The sequence below is a fragment of the Sceloporus occidentalis genome, unplaced genomic scaffold (assembly GCF_023333645.1).
Source record: "Sceloporus occidentalis isolate IW3139 unplaced genomic scaffold, rSceOcc1.0.p SCAF_1, whole genome shotgun sequence".
Lineage (NCBI taxonomy): Eukaryota > Metazoa > Chordata > Lepidosauria > Squamata > Phrynosomatidae > Sceloporus > Sceloporus occidentalis.
The window spans coordinates 153,556,811-153,574,744 of record NW_028316981.1 but is presented as its reverse complement, the minus strand read 5'-3'; the positions used below and the strand labels follow the sequence as shown (position 1 = coordinate 153,574,744).

At 42.6% G+C, this 17,934-nt stretch overlaps 1 non-coding gene across 1 annotated transcript; it reads left to right on the top strand.

The window, feature by feature from the left end:
- Positions 1-16,807: 16,807 nt before the first annotated feature.
- Positions 16,808-16,879, top strand: TRNAT-CGU (transfer RNA threonine (anticodon CGU)). The gene has a single exon. It is a non-coding gene; the product is annotated as a tRNA-Thr (tRNA).
- The last annotated feature ends 1,055 nt before the right edge of the window (positions 16,880-17,934 follow it).

Here is a 17,934-nt window from a genome sequence, read left to right as displayed (position 1 = left end):
CCATCTGTAATGGGCCTCAGATTCCAGGGAAATATAGATTCCACAGGCAGTCCACCCACCCAGTTCTTCCAAGCTTTCTTTTAGCTTTCTTCATACCATTGAGATACAAAGTATGTTGGAGGACATTCCCATGAGTCTTCCCCCTTCTCCTCCTCAGTATATAAAGATGTTTTCATCAGAATCATCATAGAAATTTTGGGTGCTCTGGAACTTTTCAGTCAAAGATGTTATTTTTCTGCATCTCTTTCTATTGTTGGGTGCCATTTTCCCCTTTGTTTCTTTGGAAAAGAAATGTGAAGAAAATGTATAGTTAAGTAGGGATGAGCTACTGGGCTAGTAAAACAGTGTATGGCATTCCTCAGACCTTTGGTGGTTATTAAGACCATTCTTACTCCTAGCTCTCATTGCAGGAGATTTTGGAAAAAAATTTTGGCTGTGTCCAGAGGCAGAACAATTTCTAAAGGAGACTTTGTGGTCCTGCATGAGTCAAAGAGTGGAGAAACCCCTGACAGAAATTATTTCTGGTTTTCTACCATAGGTTCCAGTGATCTCTAGCTTAAGATCGCTAATGATTTTTAAACTTACTTTGCCATCATCTCTGCATTTAACACTTGCATTTGATGGGCTTGACATTGAGTCCATGATCTTACAGTCCTTTTTAATCACACAGACATGCAGGTTCCTCCCCACTGCCCTTCCAAGGATGACCAGTGGATTCACAAAATCACTAAAATGGACTAGAATGCATTATGCCATATTATCTTCTTTGTTCTGTGAACAACAAAAAGTATTTAAATTTAAATGCCTAAATTGAATTATTAGTGCTGAATAGACTCATTGAATCAATGTAGCTTACAAAAAGGGGAAATCTACAAGCTCCTATTGATTTATTGGGTATACTTCATTGGAACTAAGAACTGGATTTTAGGCCTACTTTATTCAAGGGCGAATAAACTCATATGTGCTGCAGTATCTTCACTTTCCACTCCATAAATAACTTGTTTTAACACTTTGTGACTCTCTGGGGAAAGGTGAGGGTGGATCCTCCCAACATTTAAAGTGATTTGACTTTGGCTCATGAAGTAAGTGATGGCTTTGGCCATGTTTACAGGGCTGGAGGTAAAGTGTTTGATGTGATGACAATTTTAATAATATGACATTTTTTCTTTAAATGCTGAAAGGACTGGGCATGTTGAGATTTGAGAAGTGCAGAGATGCTGAAAGTTGAGAGAGGGGAGTGAAGAGGGAAAGTGCTTGTGTTGGCTGGAAGCAGGAGGTAAGGAACTGGAGAAACTGAAGGAAAGGTTTTGTGTTAAACACAAGGGTTAGCTGTTCTGTCTTGGAGGACTATGGTGTGTTTTCCAAGAGCTGTGAGGAGAAAGATTTTAAATAGTTTTGATAAAGCAAGTGTTGTAGAGAGGTTTAAGTTAGAGCAATCTTCTTCAACCTAGTGTCCTCTGGAATGCCAGACTACAGCTCCCATTTTCCCCATCCAGTATGCCCACATGGGACATGGGAGTAGAAGTCTAATACATATGAAGACACTGGGTTAGAGTACCTCTGATCCATTACAAGATACTGAATGATGACTTCTTCGAGTCCTCAGCCCAATAACTATTTGAGATCATCTTTACATGAGCTTTCATAAGTAATGTGCCAATTTTGGTTTTGTTTATAGCTATTGATGCCAATGATGTTGCACACAAACATGGGTGATATGTCTAATGGCCAACTATCTTTTCTAGCCTAGTGCCTTTGTCTTGAGACTGCCATTTTGAAAGAATGGTAACAGAATCTGGCTTGCTTGTTTAGATTTCTTGAAACTACACATTCCTATGCTCCCCCTCCCTAAAAATATACAATTTCCAAATCATGGATTAGGATCAGCAATGGCTGGGAGGTTCTTTGAGAAGTCATTAGTTGAACTGTATGTGCCATGCAGTACAAAGATACATTGTTTAGATGAAAACATTATCTGCGTGGATGAATTTGCTAAGGACGTTTGAGATTTTCTCATCTCTGTATATGTGAATAAAGACAGAAGGAACTGAATTTAGTTGGAAGAAGAGAAGGCTGGAAGCTGGTCTACTATCATACTGAGCCTGTGCTCCTACATGTATTTACTTCAGAGAAAGTCAGTCCTTTTAAGTAGGCATACACAGGATTGCTCTACCAATCAGGTTCATGAAAGGTTTCTTTGTGTCAGCATAGTAAGGAATCCACATCTGCCTGGCATGGGCAAGTCAAAGGGAGAAAGAAGACAAACTGCAGTCAGAATATTGAGGCTTGTAGAACTTTCTAGCCAGAAGAGTTTCTCAGGGGAGTTGTAGAATCTGTAGGAGTTTTTAATAACTAAACACTTAAAAGCAGTGTAGGTGAATGGTTGGATTAGGTGGGTTTAATCAATGAAGCAGGAGATGTAACAAGGGTGTTCCAGCCCTTTAGCCCATGGCAAGTCAACTGGAGAGTAAAGAGTGGATGTATGTGTCTTTATTCACAAAGGTGCCTTAAGAAGGATTCTTACTGCTGGCTTGACCCATCAGATACCACCCAACTGTTTTGTTTTGGTTTTAATTATTCTGTATCTTGATTCAGATTGTATTGATCAGCACAACTCTTGCAAATGACTTGTACCAAAACATCTGCTTATATCAACAATGTCACACTGAAGGAGGGGAATTTTATTAATTTGTAATCTCTCTATTATGAGGAAAAAACACATCATAAGATATGAAGTTTCAGCCGCAGGGTGTCATACAAATCCTTCTCTCTGACATATCATATGAACCAACTGAACCAGAATAGTAGCAAAGGGTACTGCCAGTTCACTTGGATTTGTAGACCAATCCAGAATGAGGCTCTCAATATAATCCACATACAAATCTAAGCAAGAGATGCAGTGGCAAGAGTGGATGATTATGATCAAACAATAAGATGCCACAATGCTTTTTTTTTTTTTTTTAATTTTTGTGGAGCGGGTCAAGGGGCGGGGGGGGGGGGGGAAGAGACAAAAGCCTAACAATATTTTTTTTCTCACCACAATTATTTTCCATTTTCTTATCAGAACATTAATGCACTTGCTTGAATGAAAATCAGCTTTATACTCTTGGTTCAACGTCCTTGTTTCTGCTGAGTTTAACTAGAATCCAGTATCAAGGGCAGCTGCAAAACTATATTGCTAAGAGCTGCCCTTGTTGTATTTGAGGGAGGCAACTTGGTCTTGAGTGAACAAGATCTGTTAGCTTTACAAAATCTTTCAGGGCAGCTTTACACTGTTGCTTCTTAAACATACTTGAGGCCTTTTTGATCCAGGTTTACTGATGCTTTTATAGAATCCCAGGCATCAGATATTGAAACAATAAGTGGTCAACTAGGAAGTTATTATTATTATTATTATTATTATTATTATTATTATTATTATTATTGTGATCTGATGGCTTGATGTGTGTTGATGGAATTTCACTTTTACTTAAATACTGCAGTTGGTTAAAACTATTACTTTGCATTCCTCAGAATCCCTCTGTGTCTTCCTCTTGCCACCCAGGCTTGGAAAATTAACTTGTGATCACTGAAAAAGAATAGTTGTATCATTAAACAGCATTTATATTAGCCCTTAGGGTCAATTACTAATGCCAACTAAAGTAGACCCACTGAATGGGAACATGCTAAATCAATGCACCTACTCTTGTTGGGACTAGCAGTCAGATATAGGCCTATAACAACAGCTTGATGTTAAAGTAGGATTCTTTGTAGGAATTAAGACACATCACCAGTTCAAAAGTTCATGACAGTCCTGTTGACAGTGAGGGCTGGTGGCATCCACATAACAGTGAATCCACGGTGGGTTTAAATTCATACTTTGAAGGAGCTGTCCAAGATGTTGACCTTATCTGGGGAAAGAGTTCAGCACTTTGGACTGGGTTTTTTTGAAGTTTGGGCTAAAAACTGGAGCAAGCCACCAGCTGCTGCAGAGTGTTGGCTTGAGGTAGTTGGGTAGTTAGAAACGCTGAGTTGAAAGGGAGAAATACAGTACTTTGGAACTGTGTTGTCCTGAACTATGGAATACAGCAGCCATTTCTGTATGTATCGTTTAAAATCAGAGAGAACCTCAGCGAGTAATATTCATCTCAGCAGGGAAATATCCATGAATAAGCAAAGTCAAGACAATTGACGTTTCCTTGTCTACTATGGTGCAGGCTTGAGCTAGCACTTAACTGCATTTCACCAATTATAAAAAGGGCATGTTTATGAAAGCTACAAATAGCACATGACTTTTAAATGTGAGTGGCTCGGGTTGATTGACAAAATTGAAAAGGTGAGTTGGAGATTAACTTCTGGTGGGAAACCTGGCAGCCAAAAATCAACTCTAGTCTTGGTTGCAGAACACATAGAGCACATGTCAAGAAGGAGAAAAAACCAGCAAATATTTGTTTAAAAGTATTTAGATCTTCCATTGGTGTAAAAATAGTTGTCTGTACAGATAAGCAAGTGGTGCAAGCTTTTTTACTTTGGTTCTAGTGAAGACACAAGCAGCACAGGAACATCCATGCACTTGGGAGAAAAACAATTCAAGCAACCAAACGTTTTCACAAAGAAGGTCACAACAGGGAAAATGGGGAAATCCTACAAGTTTCCCCCTCCTAAGCCATTGGTGCCATCAGGATAATTGCTCAGTTTCATTACCCCACCTTGTAAAATTAACACTCTGCCACTTCAAGCTATGCTACAAGGCAGAACATAACTTCAAAGCTATGCTACAAGGCAGAACATACACTGCACTTCCTGTATGTTTCAGTACTGATATACTGAGAATTGCTGTAAGCATTTATTGTGGGAGCCATTAGTTTTGCTTTTTTGCACCAACTGTACCTATGAATAAGGGTGAGATTTTTATGTTTTTTTTTAATTGTTTTGCATGATTATAGTTTTTAGTATTTGTGCCTTCAACTTGACTGTGTACAGATTTCTCTTTTTTCACCTTTGATCAGCTACTTGCCACAAGTTTTATATATTTTGAAGGTCATTTGTTTGTTTGTTCTTTGTTCTGGCACTGCCTCCCCCCAAAAAATATCTATTGTAAATCTGTATATATAAAATAGAACTGAGTTTGTATTTCATGTGCCTCAATAGGATGTTTAAAAAAGAAAGAAAATCTATTCATTTTTGTACAGATATTTTCTTTTCTTTCTTGCTTTTCCTAGATGATCTACATCTTGTCCTGAGTATTTAGCAAGTTTTTGAATAAGTAGTTAATCTGTCTTCTTTTGGAATTGTTGTGTTGAATGGATGGAGTAATTCTCTCTCTTTCTCTCAGTCTTTTTGTAAAAGCTGTCTTGTCTCTTTTACACACTCACACATGTGATCCTTCCTGGTTTGTTGTTATTTATAATGAGTTGCATCTTTTGTCCGTTTTTAAAGTCTGGAACAAATTAAATTGATGGCTTACCCTACCCAAATAATGTATTCTGTTCACTTTTAAGAGGGGGTTAGCTGCTTCTTCAGTCCAGGTGAATAGAAGTCAAATTTTCTCCTGCTAGACTTTGTGTTTAAAGTTGGTTCTCTTATCCCCAATCCACCATCCATCTTGCAGTATGAAGATAACCAGGAATTGGGAATTGACTCTGTAAAGTAATTAATTTCTATTATAGTTCTGACATCCCAAACAGTAGTTAAGTACCATAAAAGTTACAGTTGTTAAGGACAATTATTTATTTTGGATTGGAATGACTCATCAGCAAGTGGAGCAGCCTTCAGTGGGGTCCAGGAGGCCAAAAACCAGCTGCTGGGCCCACAGAGATTGCCCACAATGGACCTAGTCTCTCAGACCAATTCATGTGCACATGATCACTGCACTGTCTCTAAAACAATAACAGGAAAGTGAGCGGCTAAAAATGCTAGAGAGATGCAGGAGGGACAGTTAGAGAGTTTGTGTGTATATTTCTTCTGATCTAATCCCCTGAGCCCCGCCTTAAACTCCAGGTAGCTAGAACTAGGTGTCCGTAAAGACACACAAATTTTACTTTAAAAATGCCTTGGCTCCAGCTCTAGTCCAGTAACCCGTTCCCCACAATAGAAGAGACTGTCTTCTTAGGAATATGTCTAACTGATATGTCAACCTCAATTTATGTCAACCTTCTCAGTGTTTTCTTGGTAAAAATTTGTGCAGAGGAGGCTTGCCATTGCCTTCCTTGAAGGATGAGAGAATGTGACTTTCATTGCTAAGTGGGGATTCAAACCCTGGTTGGCCTCCCAGTCATCTTCCAATACTCAAATCACTATACCATATGCCATGGAATTAAGTGGTGAAGTGTGGGCAGTCCTCTGTCTCTAACTATGGAACTACACTGATATACCTGAATTAATGAAGTACATGTGTTGCTGGGCATGATTTCTTCAACAAAACATTTGGAACCAGAGGCAAAGATAACATAGAACAGGGATAGATTCCTGCCATGAAGAGTCACTCAACATGTTTCAGAATTTTTTTAATTCACAACTAACAATATGCAGATGTGAAAAGAAACAAAAACATTTACACATTTTCTATAGACCACTTGAAGACTTCTTTCAAAATCCATCCAGGCATGACTTTTCCTTTTACTAGCCTCCACTGTTCTTAAGCTTTCCATTTTGTTGGCAAGACACTATGCATTTTGAACTCATTGGGGATGGCTAGTGAGGAAGGCTTGTTCTCTCTGTTTTTCTGCTCACAGATGCTCAGTAGGATTCTAAAGGCAGATGCTGCTTACTTGCCTGTTGTAGGAAGGAACATATGGCTATATTAGGATTAGCTACATTAGAATCCCATTCTTTCCCAGCTAAAGCTGTATTGCACTGTTATCCCAGGTGCACTGCTGCAACCCACTAGCAACAGTCTGTTTCTCCAGGCCTCCTCCATCATTCTCCAAATGCTGATGCTGCTAAAGAAATTCAGCTAGACATACGAGGAGGAAAGGGGGAGATAAGTTAAACAAAGCTTCTTTGTCATGGGCATTGTTAATGGAGGTCAGCCTGTATTAGATTCCCTTATCCATATACCATCTTCATTCTGACTAGCAGATGGTATGTCCAGTTGATTGTGTGGGGCCAGATATTACCTGGGCAATACCCAGGTTTTCTGTATAGCTATGAGTTCCTCAGCCATTCTTTCCAGTGAGGAGTAAAACAAACAGCTTCATCAATATATCTGAGATTATTTTAGCCAGCTCAGAAGGGGGAGACTGTTGGTCAGCAGGACACCATCCACAGAATCTGTATCCTTTTCCAGTTTCAGAAACATATGCGCACAGGCTGAATGGGTTACCTGCTCAGGATACTGATGGGCCCTAGTAGACCACCACCACCTCATCCCCCAGGGTGAGCATAGTGCTGCATGAAGACACCTGATGCATCTAAATGAGGCCAATTCAGCCTCCTGGTACACTCAGCCAGCACTCTGTGATACATTACCATGTTATCACAATCTCCTGGTTCAAATGGATGATAACATGTTTTCCCATTGATGGCTATAGGATCGATCAGCAAGATATTCAAGCATGGAGGTTACAAGGGCATTCCTGGTTGAGATAAGATTATCCATAAAGCAGATTTAGCAATAGTTATTAAAGAAAGAGCAATGATGTTGACTTTTGCATTTGGCTATTCTATCTTTCTCCGGCCTTCAGCAGCAGAAACTGTTGCTTTATATTACATCAAATGAGCAATCTTTCATTTTCCTCTTTTTCAGCCCAGACTCACTGTGACAGTTTTCAGATGAAGGGCAATAAATTCAAATAAAATGCCATGGTGTGCATAGGAAATCTTAATTCACAAAATAGCAGTAGTCTGCTAATACAGTTGGCCTTCCATATCCACAGATTTTTTTTGTCCACAGATTCAAGCCTCCATGGCTTGTAAATATTTTAAATATATATAAATTCCAAAAATCAAACCTTTAGTTTGCCATTTTATATAAGGGACACAATTTTACTATGCCATTATATTTAATGAGACATCCATGGATTTTGATATCCAAAAAAAAAGGGGGGGGGGTGTCTTGGAACCAAACCCAAGAACATGTCAAGGGCCCACTGTGTTCACAAGAAGTAAACCACAGATTCAAATACCCTTCAGTAACCTTTTATTACAAAAGTACTGTTTTGACTCTATATCTTGTGTACCTAAAGCAAGATAACTTGCTAAGAAAATAAGAATTGTTTTGCCCCCATTGTTAGTGTGATGTGTGCACTATGAAGCTGAGATGAAATGGAAAACCCATTTTGTGAAAAACATTGGCCCTGATGAAATGTACTATCCTGGCAGGAAGCTTTGCCCATTCAGAGGGAGGTGGGGAGTGCTCTGCTTTCCTTCTAATTTGTTTTCTTGATATCTATCATAGCCACATCTGAGTGACAATATATTGTAGTTTAAGAAAGACTAGTCAAAGTGAGAGCACTACTCCCTGCCCTCATTCTGATATAGCTTTGTGGTGTCATCATGCAGTCAAATTTATAACAGAACTTTTTCAAGTGTGTAATTTTCCAAAGAACCAATGGAGTGTGGTGGCTTAAGTGCTGGACTAGCACTCCAAGAGATTGGGGTTCAAATCTCCCCTCAGCCATGGAAACCTGCTGAGTTAACATTGGACAAGTTACACACTCTCAGCCTCAGACAAAAGCAATGGCAAAGTTCTTGGCAAGAAAATGCTATGACATTCTTTTTGGAATTTATATTTTTTAACATTTTCAAGGCATTGTAGCTTGAATTTGTGGATAAAGAATCCATCGATATGGAGGGTTGGCTGTATTTCTGCTTTTATAAATGTATAGGCCTACTTGAATAGCGTCCTAGTCTGTGCTGGAACTTGGTGCAGTTTCAGGCGTTCCCAAGACTTCATCTGGTGATGAACACTTCCCAGCTTACTGCTATAACTTTTACTGGTGGTAAATGATGCAGCAGATGGTATACAGTAGAGCAGCATTCCACCATAATCCCCTCATAGCTCATAGTAGAGCTGGACACCTAAACAACTAATTCTACTCAATTGGCAGCTGGTGATCAAATTTCCCATAACTAATTATATGCCTTCTAAGTGGGGGTCTCCCCATAGGCAAACCCAAATGGAAGATAGACTCCCAAGTGTTATGTAGTGCAGAAACAAACAATGCATATTGTTTGCAATATGCAAACAAAGTTCTCAAGCATTAACTATTCTCCTTTCTCCCATAGCTAACAGAAGAACTGTACAAGCAGGTTAATAACAAGAGAGAGAAAAAATCACTCCCTCAGTCTCTTCTCAGCTTCAAAGAGCCAAGCTAATGCAAAAAGTCTCAAAGGTGATCACTGATACTCTACCACTGGACAGCTAATATGCTTTGGCCATGCCGCTAATAAGGACTCCAAAACCCATCTGCCTCAATGACAAAAGCCCAACTCATAATTGTCCACTATTACCAGGGACAAAATATAGGACAAATTCTAGACCAAACTGTAGGACAACTGCAGGACAAAACTCAGCCCAAAACGTAGGACATTTAAGATCCTCCATTTTTCTTAAATGTCCTACATTTTGGGCTGAGTTTTGTCCTGCAGTTGTCCTACAGTTTGGTCTAGAATTTGTTCCACATTTTGTTCCTGGTAATAGTGGACAATTATGGCAACCCTAACTCACTACACCCCATCCCTGTACTCTCTTCTTCAGTTGTGTGTTTGAAACATGTTTACATAAGTGTTATAAAAGTGATATTTATAATCCCTCTGTGTATTTTAATATATTCATTTACAGTATTTAAAATATGCACACTCTGTCTTTTCAACTTCAGTGGGGATCTCAAAGCACATTATGACAGAAATTAAGTGAACCACAATATAGGCCTAAAACAGGCTGAGCATGCTAAGCACATTTACTCAGAAGTGAGTTCCTACTGTATTCAGGCTTATTTCCAAAAAAGCATACAGTGCATAAGAAGACAGACTAAAATACCAGAAAAAGCAGCAATAACACAACAGAATCATCTTTAATTGCTAAAGGCCTTGACAGCTCCACCCCAACAGAAAGTTTTAAACTGCACTCCAAAAGATAAAAGATAAGCAACCAAACACATCTCTATGGGGAGCCTTCCCAAAAGCAGCTCACCGCCCCATCCCCATGTAATTTCAGCATCTTAGCTTCTGAAGGCTAGAAAGACCAGAGTGAAGGCCACCCATGGAAGCAATGGTCATGGTGGTTGTTGTTAACCACCTTCGAGATGATCCTGACTCATGGTGACCCTGTGGATGAGACATCTCCAAGACTCCCTCCCTATCCTTCACTTGTCTGCTTAGGTCCTGCAAATTCATACCCATGACCTCCCTAATGGAGTCCACCCACCTACCATGTGGCCTTCCGCTCTTTATACATCCCTCCACCTTTCCTGGCATTATATTTTCTAATGTTTCATGCCTTCTCATGATGTCACCAAAGTATGACAGCCTCAACTTTATCATCTTGGCTTTCAGGGAAAATTCAGGCTTAATCTGTTCAAGGACCCATTTGTTTCTCTTTTGGCTTATCCTCAGCACTCTTCTCTAGCACCACATTTCAAATGAATTGATTTTCCTTTTTATCCACTTTCCTCACTGGCCAACTCTTACATCCATGCATTGTACGTAATAGGGAATACAATAGTTTGTACAATTCTAACTTTTGTGCCCAGATTTTACCAATTGTAGTGGAGGTTCTTTAGATGATGAATGTGTCTCTGTATATCACTTACAATGGTGTAATGGAGGAGCCAAAGTCCTGAGACTTTTTTTTTTAGCAGGGACTATGTTGCACGCATCCTTGTTTCTGCTGAGTTTAGCTAGAATCCAGTAACAAGGGCAGGGGAATGGCATTCAGCTGCAATCATATATTGCTAAGACCTACCCTTGTTGTATTTGAGGGTGTCTGCTTGATCTTAAGTGAGCAAGACCCATTAGCTTTACAAAAGACCTGAAAAACAGCTGTAAACTGTTTTACATCAACACAGCTGCCCGAAATGTTCAGCAGTGAGGGTGGTGTTACAGACACTGTTCTTGGGGCCCTTTCACACTCCAGGATTATAGTGCTAGGATTCCACTTTAACTGCCATAGTTCCATCCTATGGAATCCTGGGATTTGTAGTTTGGCCAGAAGCACTACAGCTCCTTAGCTGAAAATTCTAAAGGACAGCGCTATGACAATTAAAGTAAAATCATGAGAGCCTGAACTTCAGAATTTGCCACTACAACACTGGTTACTTCACTTCAGTTTCAAAACAGAGTCTGCCCAGCCCGCCTGCATTTAAGGCTATGCACTGAATCACAGGCCCTATACAGACAGGCCAAAATAAAGCTGCTTCAGGTCACTTTGGAGGTATGGTGTTTCAATGATGCATGCGTCCTAAGTGTCTGGAAGCTGCACCAAAGCTGCACTCCAGTCCTTAGGACTGGAGCGTGGCTTTGGTGCGGCTTCTGGACTCTTATGACGCATGTATCATTTAAACAGCACACCTCCAAAGTGACTCGAAGCCGCTTTATTTTGGTCTGTCTGTATCAGGCCACAGTCTTAACAGATGGGGAGGCTCATAGGTTCTATTAACAACAACAACCACAACAAAAATGACTTATTTATGTGCCGCCTACTCCGACTAGGACTGAGGCATCTTACAGTAAAACAGTCCAATACATAGTAAAATAACAATATACAATAATCCCAAATTCTACCCTCCCCTCCCTAAAATAACAATTAAATCACAAATACATTAAAAGATTCATACTAAAATCAATTAGGTCAACTAAAACCGGAAGGAAGGATGGAGTACTAGATAATCGATAGTCAATTCAATGGGTAGCTGCAACCTATTCTGGAAACCCTCTGTGAAGTGTTAATGAGAGTCAGGAAATTGTGTGTTTTAACAATCTGAGCCACAGCACAGCCCCAAAAACCCTTTGGAAAATGTTAATGTCCAAAACTGACATAGTATGTTTGTTTGTTTGTTTGTTTTTTAAAAAAAGGCAAACATTAATTGCTGTTTTTTTAAAATGTCATTATTAGAAGTTACTCCAGTAGATGGCACCCTGAGATCTTTCTTGGCCTTTTGAAGACAGGGAAGGGGGCGGGGAGGAGAGGGAAGCAATAAATGAGAGACAGGAATCTGAAATTTGGAAACTACCACAAGGCCAAAGAAAATACACATGCACTGAAAGCAAAGTGTAGATAGGAAAGAAAGAAAGCTTTCTGTGTCATGAATAGATTGTTATAACTGTCAAATGAAGGAAAATGCTCACATTATTTGGATATTGGGCTACAACTGGCCCAGTCAGTAGCCATGCTGGTTGGGGCAGGGGATACTGGGAGTTCTTATTTTAAAAAAGTTGGTTTCCCAAGTTCTGATAGAGTTGTAGATTCCTGTAAATCAATGGTGCCTGAACAGGTTAGTCCCGGGCCCACTTTTCTGTCCCTGGGAACCTACAAGAGCTACACAGACTGCCAAAAGGCCAAAAAGTGGAGAGGGGGACAAAAACACCCAGATGAGGCCAAGTGCATTCCTCATTTTAAAAATGATGAGAACAGAAAAGGTTCCAAGGCAGCTTCTGCATATTCCAACTAATATAAAGACGTTATATGCACTGACCCAGTGCAGAGCCACCATCTGTCAAAACATAGCAAAAAAAAGCTCATAGTACCAAAACCTTCAATGTGCATCATGTAAGCCCCACCAACATTTCAACAATAACAACAAAATTAAATATCAAGGCTGTCACTTTGTCCCTACTTACCTGAGAATATCCAACCTGCCATTGATCCAAATGGGACTTACTTCTGAGAAGACACCAGAAGTGTAAGGTGGATGACTCAGACCACTGGTCTTTCTTCCTAGGATAAGTAGGGGCTTCACTCAGTGGCATCACTAGGGTTGGCATCACCCAGTGCTATAACTCATGATATCACCCCATCCCACATTAACATACACACACCCGTAGTACAAAAAAAATTAAGCATTCTGTATGGTGTAGTATGTAGTATCATCAATTATAATTCCCATTTATCACTAAATGTCGTGGTAATAGTTGTGACATAAAAAACTAGCACAATACCCCCACAGTGATGCCCCTGGCTTCACTAGCGCTGCTAGTGTCAGTGGGGTCCTCCTTCCTAGTTCCAGCTGGATCTGCCTGGGATTAAACTGGGGATGTTCTGCACATCAAACATGGACTCTGTCCCTGAGCTACTGAGTTTGGAACAAAGTCTTTTCCCAGAAAAGAATACAGGAATCAAACCTGGGACCTTCCAAAATGCAAAGTCTTGCACTGAGCTCTAGCCCAGAATCTTTTTAAAAAGTGTTACGGGTATCCATCTTTTCATTCAAATGTTTCATGAATGGAAGCTCCTCTCCTGCTTAAGAGTCCTGAGATTCTGAAAGGGGCAAGCAAATTCAGGTCAAAGTACTGCCTTAGAGGTGGAGCTATGCTCCATCTCTTGATCTTCTAATCTGTAAAAGCCATCTTAAAAGCCATCCAGATGCACCTAGTGACAGAGATCTACAGTGCTGGAGAATGGGGCATGCAGGATGATATGACCAGCCCTCCTGCCAGAAAACAGCAGAGCAACAGTTATGACAGAACCCTACAGGAGTTCTTGTTTCTGCTCCTTGCACCATTGCACATTGGCAGAAAGGGGGGGGGGGGGTCACACCATCCTGAAAACCGTCCCTTTGTACACCACTGCACTGTAACTCGTTTAAATCCAGTGTGAATAGGACTGCACTTCATTTCACAGAAAGCACAAACAACTATGTCTCAGAAGTGGCAGCAGCCCAAGGTTGTTTCCCCTCATCTCCTCTATAATATGTAATTAAGATACAGGTGGCTTCTGCATTCACAGAGTTAACCATCCACAGCTTGAAAATACCCCCTCCCTCGCCTGCCCAAAGAAATTCCCAAAAGCAAACATTGATGTTGCCATTTTATATAAGGAACAACATTTTACTATGCCATTGTATATAATGGGATGTGAGCATCTAAAGATTTTGATATCCAGGGGGGGGGGGGGGGGGCAGGATCCTGGAACCAAACCCCAGGTGGATACCAAGGGCCCACTGTGCTACACTTGATCTTAGCCAAAACTGAGCCAATTAGGGACATCTGCTGTGTGTGTGTGTGTGTGTGTGTGTGTGGAGTCTGGGTTCCATGAGCACTGAAAGACTGAATTCCTTTTGTTCCAACAGTTCTAGACCGGAAAGCCTAAAGTATTGGTGCAACTGGACTGTAGAAATAATGCAGCTGACATGGCCCCATCCTCCAGAATCAAAGGTGCTACAAGATCCCTTGGGGACTGACAGAGGAGTTTAATTGGGGTGAATTTAAACTGTCAGAATTTTAATTTTAAATAAATATATAATATGTAATTATTAACAAAACTGTTGGGAAAATGTAGTTCTTTCTTGAGGATCGTTAGGAAAGTAAGCAAGATTGTTTAATCTTACTAGCAGAGTTCACATAGCGGAATATAAGGGCAAGCAGGAAAACTCAACTAGCTCCACTCCTCTCCCAGCCACGTGTCCCCAATAAAAACACAGTCACTTGGTTAAAAGTGAAAAAGAAACGAGTTTACTTACAAAATCATGTGTATGAAGAGATACACAGCTCTAACTTCATGTTGCAAGAAAAATGAGGTAGAAAGGTAGTCTACATGTATCTTAGGAAAGGATGCTGCCTCAGCATCCTTCATCAGCTCCAGACACAGGCAAGGAGATTAGTAGGTAAGTAGATAGTAATGGCGACTCATCCTTGCTTTCTTCTTCTCCAGGGAACAAAAAGGTTAGGTGTCCTCCTCATGAGTAAACAGGAAATGAGGAGGGGCAATGAGTAGGGGTTGTTAGTAAGCAATAAAATACCATAGACATGCATTACTAGAAGGTCTCAGCATGCGAAGTTGCTATATCCCAACAAAAATACACACACACACACACAATTCCTGTGTCCCTTTATATACATCTTCTTTGTCACGTACCATTTCAAATATCACAACAATAACCTTTGTTTACTTCTGACTTACGGCGGCCATACCATGGGGGTTCCTGGGGCTGAGAGTGTGGGCCTTGCCCACAGGGTTTTCATGGCTGAGCCCTGGTCTCCACAGTTGAAGTCCAATCCTAAACCACTGCACCACACTGGCTCTTACTGAAGTGTACTGGGGCCTAAAGGAAAAGTAGTCAGTTCCCATCCAAAACAGCTCAGTGTGGTAATGTGGTTTGTCCGACCTGCTCTGTAGATTGCTGCACTACCCTCTTACAGTGCTGCTATTCCACTTTGACTGCTCTGGCTTCCTCCTGTTGCATTCTGGGGTTTGTAGTTCAATGAGGCCTAAGAGCTCTCTGGCTGAGAATGATAAAGGCCCCTCCCTCAACTACAAACCCCAGAATGCAACAGGAGGAAGCCAGAGCCGTTAAAGCGGCATAGCAGTGCTATAAGAATGTAGTGTGATAATCTGCCAGAGGGGTCCCGTCCTTCATTCCAACCTTCTCTCCAGGAGGAGTCCCACAAAGCCCTCCATTTTGAGCACCACTTTGGGAATGACGCTTATAGGAGCGCTTTCAGCTTTTATTTAAGTCACGTCCTCCATATTTATTTAATTTGTTCCTTTCTGGGGCTGCATCCACCCTTCAGGATTAATCCGGTTCGACCGCGCTTTAAACAACCGCCACAGCTTCCTGCTGCTAAGGGATTCTCCTGGGGCCTCCTGCAGCATGGCGACTTTCTCTGTCATTCAGGGGGAACTGTGGTGCCACAAGACACTACAAATCCCAAGGTTCCATAGCAAGGAGCCAAGGCAGCTAAAGCGGTGTGAAAGTGGATTAATTCCGTAGTGTGGACGCAGCTCCCTTCTAGCAAAGGGGCGACTCGGTCTGGGCAGGCAATAGGCGGCTAATTGGGGAGTCTTTTCTGAGGGGAGCCTCTCGGCTTCAGTTGGAAGGAAGGAAGGAAGGAAGGAAGGAAGGAAGGGGGAGGGAGGGAGGGAAGGAAAGAAGGAAGAAAGAGGGAAGGGAGAAAAGGAAGGAAGGAGGGAGGGGAAGTAGGAAGGAAGAGGGAGGCAGGGAAAAAAGGAAGGAAGAGGGAGGGAGGGAGGGAGGCGAAGAAGGAAGGAAGAGGGAAGGAAGGAGGGAGGGAAAGTAGGAAGGAAGAGGGAGGCAGGGAAAGTAGGAAGGAAGAGGGAGGGAGGGAGGGGAAGAAGGAAGGAAGAGGGAAGGAAGGAAGGAGGGAGGGAAAGTAGGAAGGAAGAGGGAGGCAGGGAAAGTAGGAAGGAAGAGGGAGGGAGGGAGGGGAAGAAGGAAGGAAGAGGGAAGGAAGGAAGGAGGGAGGGAAAGTAGGAAGGAAGAGGGAGGCAGGGAAAGTAGGAAGGAAGAGGGAGGGAGGGAGGGAGGGGAAGAAGGAAGGAAGAGGGAAGGAAGGAAGGAGGGAGGGAAAGTAGGAAGGAAGAGGGAAGGAAGGAAGGAAGAGGGTGGGAGGGAAAGAACGAAGCAAGAGGGAGGGAGGGAGGGAAAAAGGAAAGAAGAGGGAAGGAAGGAGGGAGGGAAAGTAGGAAGGAAGAGGGAGGGAGGGAGGGAGGGAGGGAGGGAGGGAAAGAAGGAAGAAAGGAAAGAGGAAAGCAGGCAGGTAAGAGGAAGGAGGAAGGGGGCCAGGCAGGCAGGGAGGCCGTCGGTCCCTGCGTGGCCTGCTTTCCCCTTCCCTGGGTCCTTGGGCGGAGGAGAGGGGGCCTGGCGTTCCTCCTCCCTGCCGCTGGGGCTGCCTCCCCCTGGCGGCCTCCTTCCCTGCGTGTAGCCCGTCAGGCGCGGTGGCCAAGTGGTAAGGCGTCGGTCTCGTAAACCGAAGATCGCGGGTTCGAACCCCGTCCGTGCCTCGCCTTTGGCCCCGCTCCCTCCCTCGCTCGCGGCCTCTCTTGCTGCCCGGGGCTCCTGGGGAAGAAGGGAGGGGCGCAGGCAGAGAGGGCCCCGGACGAGCCCCTTTTTCTTTTCCAGCCTGGCTCCTCTCCCTGGACCGACTCCGCCGGCTCCTCCGCTTGCAGGAACAATCCGGTTCGACACCGCTTTAGTCCCATGGCTCAAGGCTGTGGCATTCTGGGACTTATAGTGTGGACTCTTATGGCACCAGAGCTCTCTCTGACAGAGAAGGCTGAATGTCTCGCAATGCTACAGACGCCTGGCACGGACTCCTGGCGGTTGTCTAAAGCGGGGTCGAACCGGATTAATTCTGAAGCCTGGATGCAGCCCCAGAAAGGGAAGGCCAAGGCCGCCGCAAAACGTTAAAGGGAGGGCATGGACAAATAAAAGGTGCGCCCTGGTGCCACAACAAACTGCAACTCCCAGAATTCCATAGCCTTGCGCCATGGCAGCTAAAGCGCCACCAAACCGGATGCAGCCTCAAAAGTGCTGCAAAATCCCTTTGCATCCAGGGGAAGGTTTGACCGGCAGACACAGCGTTGCAATGAGGTCTAGATACGGATTAGAGTCGGAGCTTCCAGACGACGGTGGTGCGACGGAGCCGAGCAACATCCAGAGCGCTTTCCTTTCTCTCCCTCTGCCTGGGAAAGGGCTAATATGACAGGAGTTGCCCATAGAGAATCACTGGGGAATACCTGCCCAAGGACCCCCCAGCGTATTATACCCCAATGGACAAGTATAGTTTCTCTATAGGCAAGTATTCCTCTATGCTTCCTATTTGTAAATATTCCCCAATGATTCCCTATGGGCAAGTCTTCTCCAATGATTGCTTATGGGCAAGTACTGTCATTTCTTTTAGTACGTTCCAATATTAGCCTTGCAAAGAAAAGAGAAAACCCCTCAGAGCCACTGTCCTCCTCCTCCTCCTCTTCTTCTTCTTCTACTGATTTGAAAGGGATCCCAAGGAGGAGGAGGCGTCCTCGTTTCATGCTGGATTTCTGCTGCCTGGTGGTCT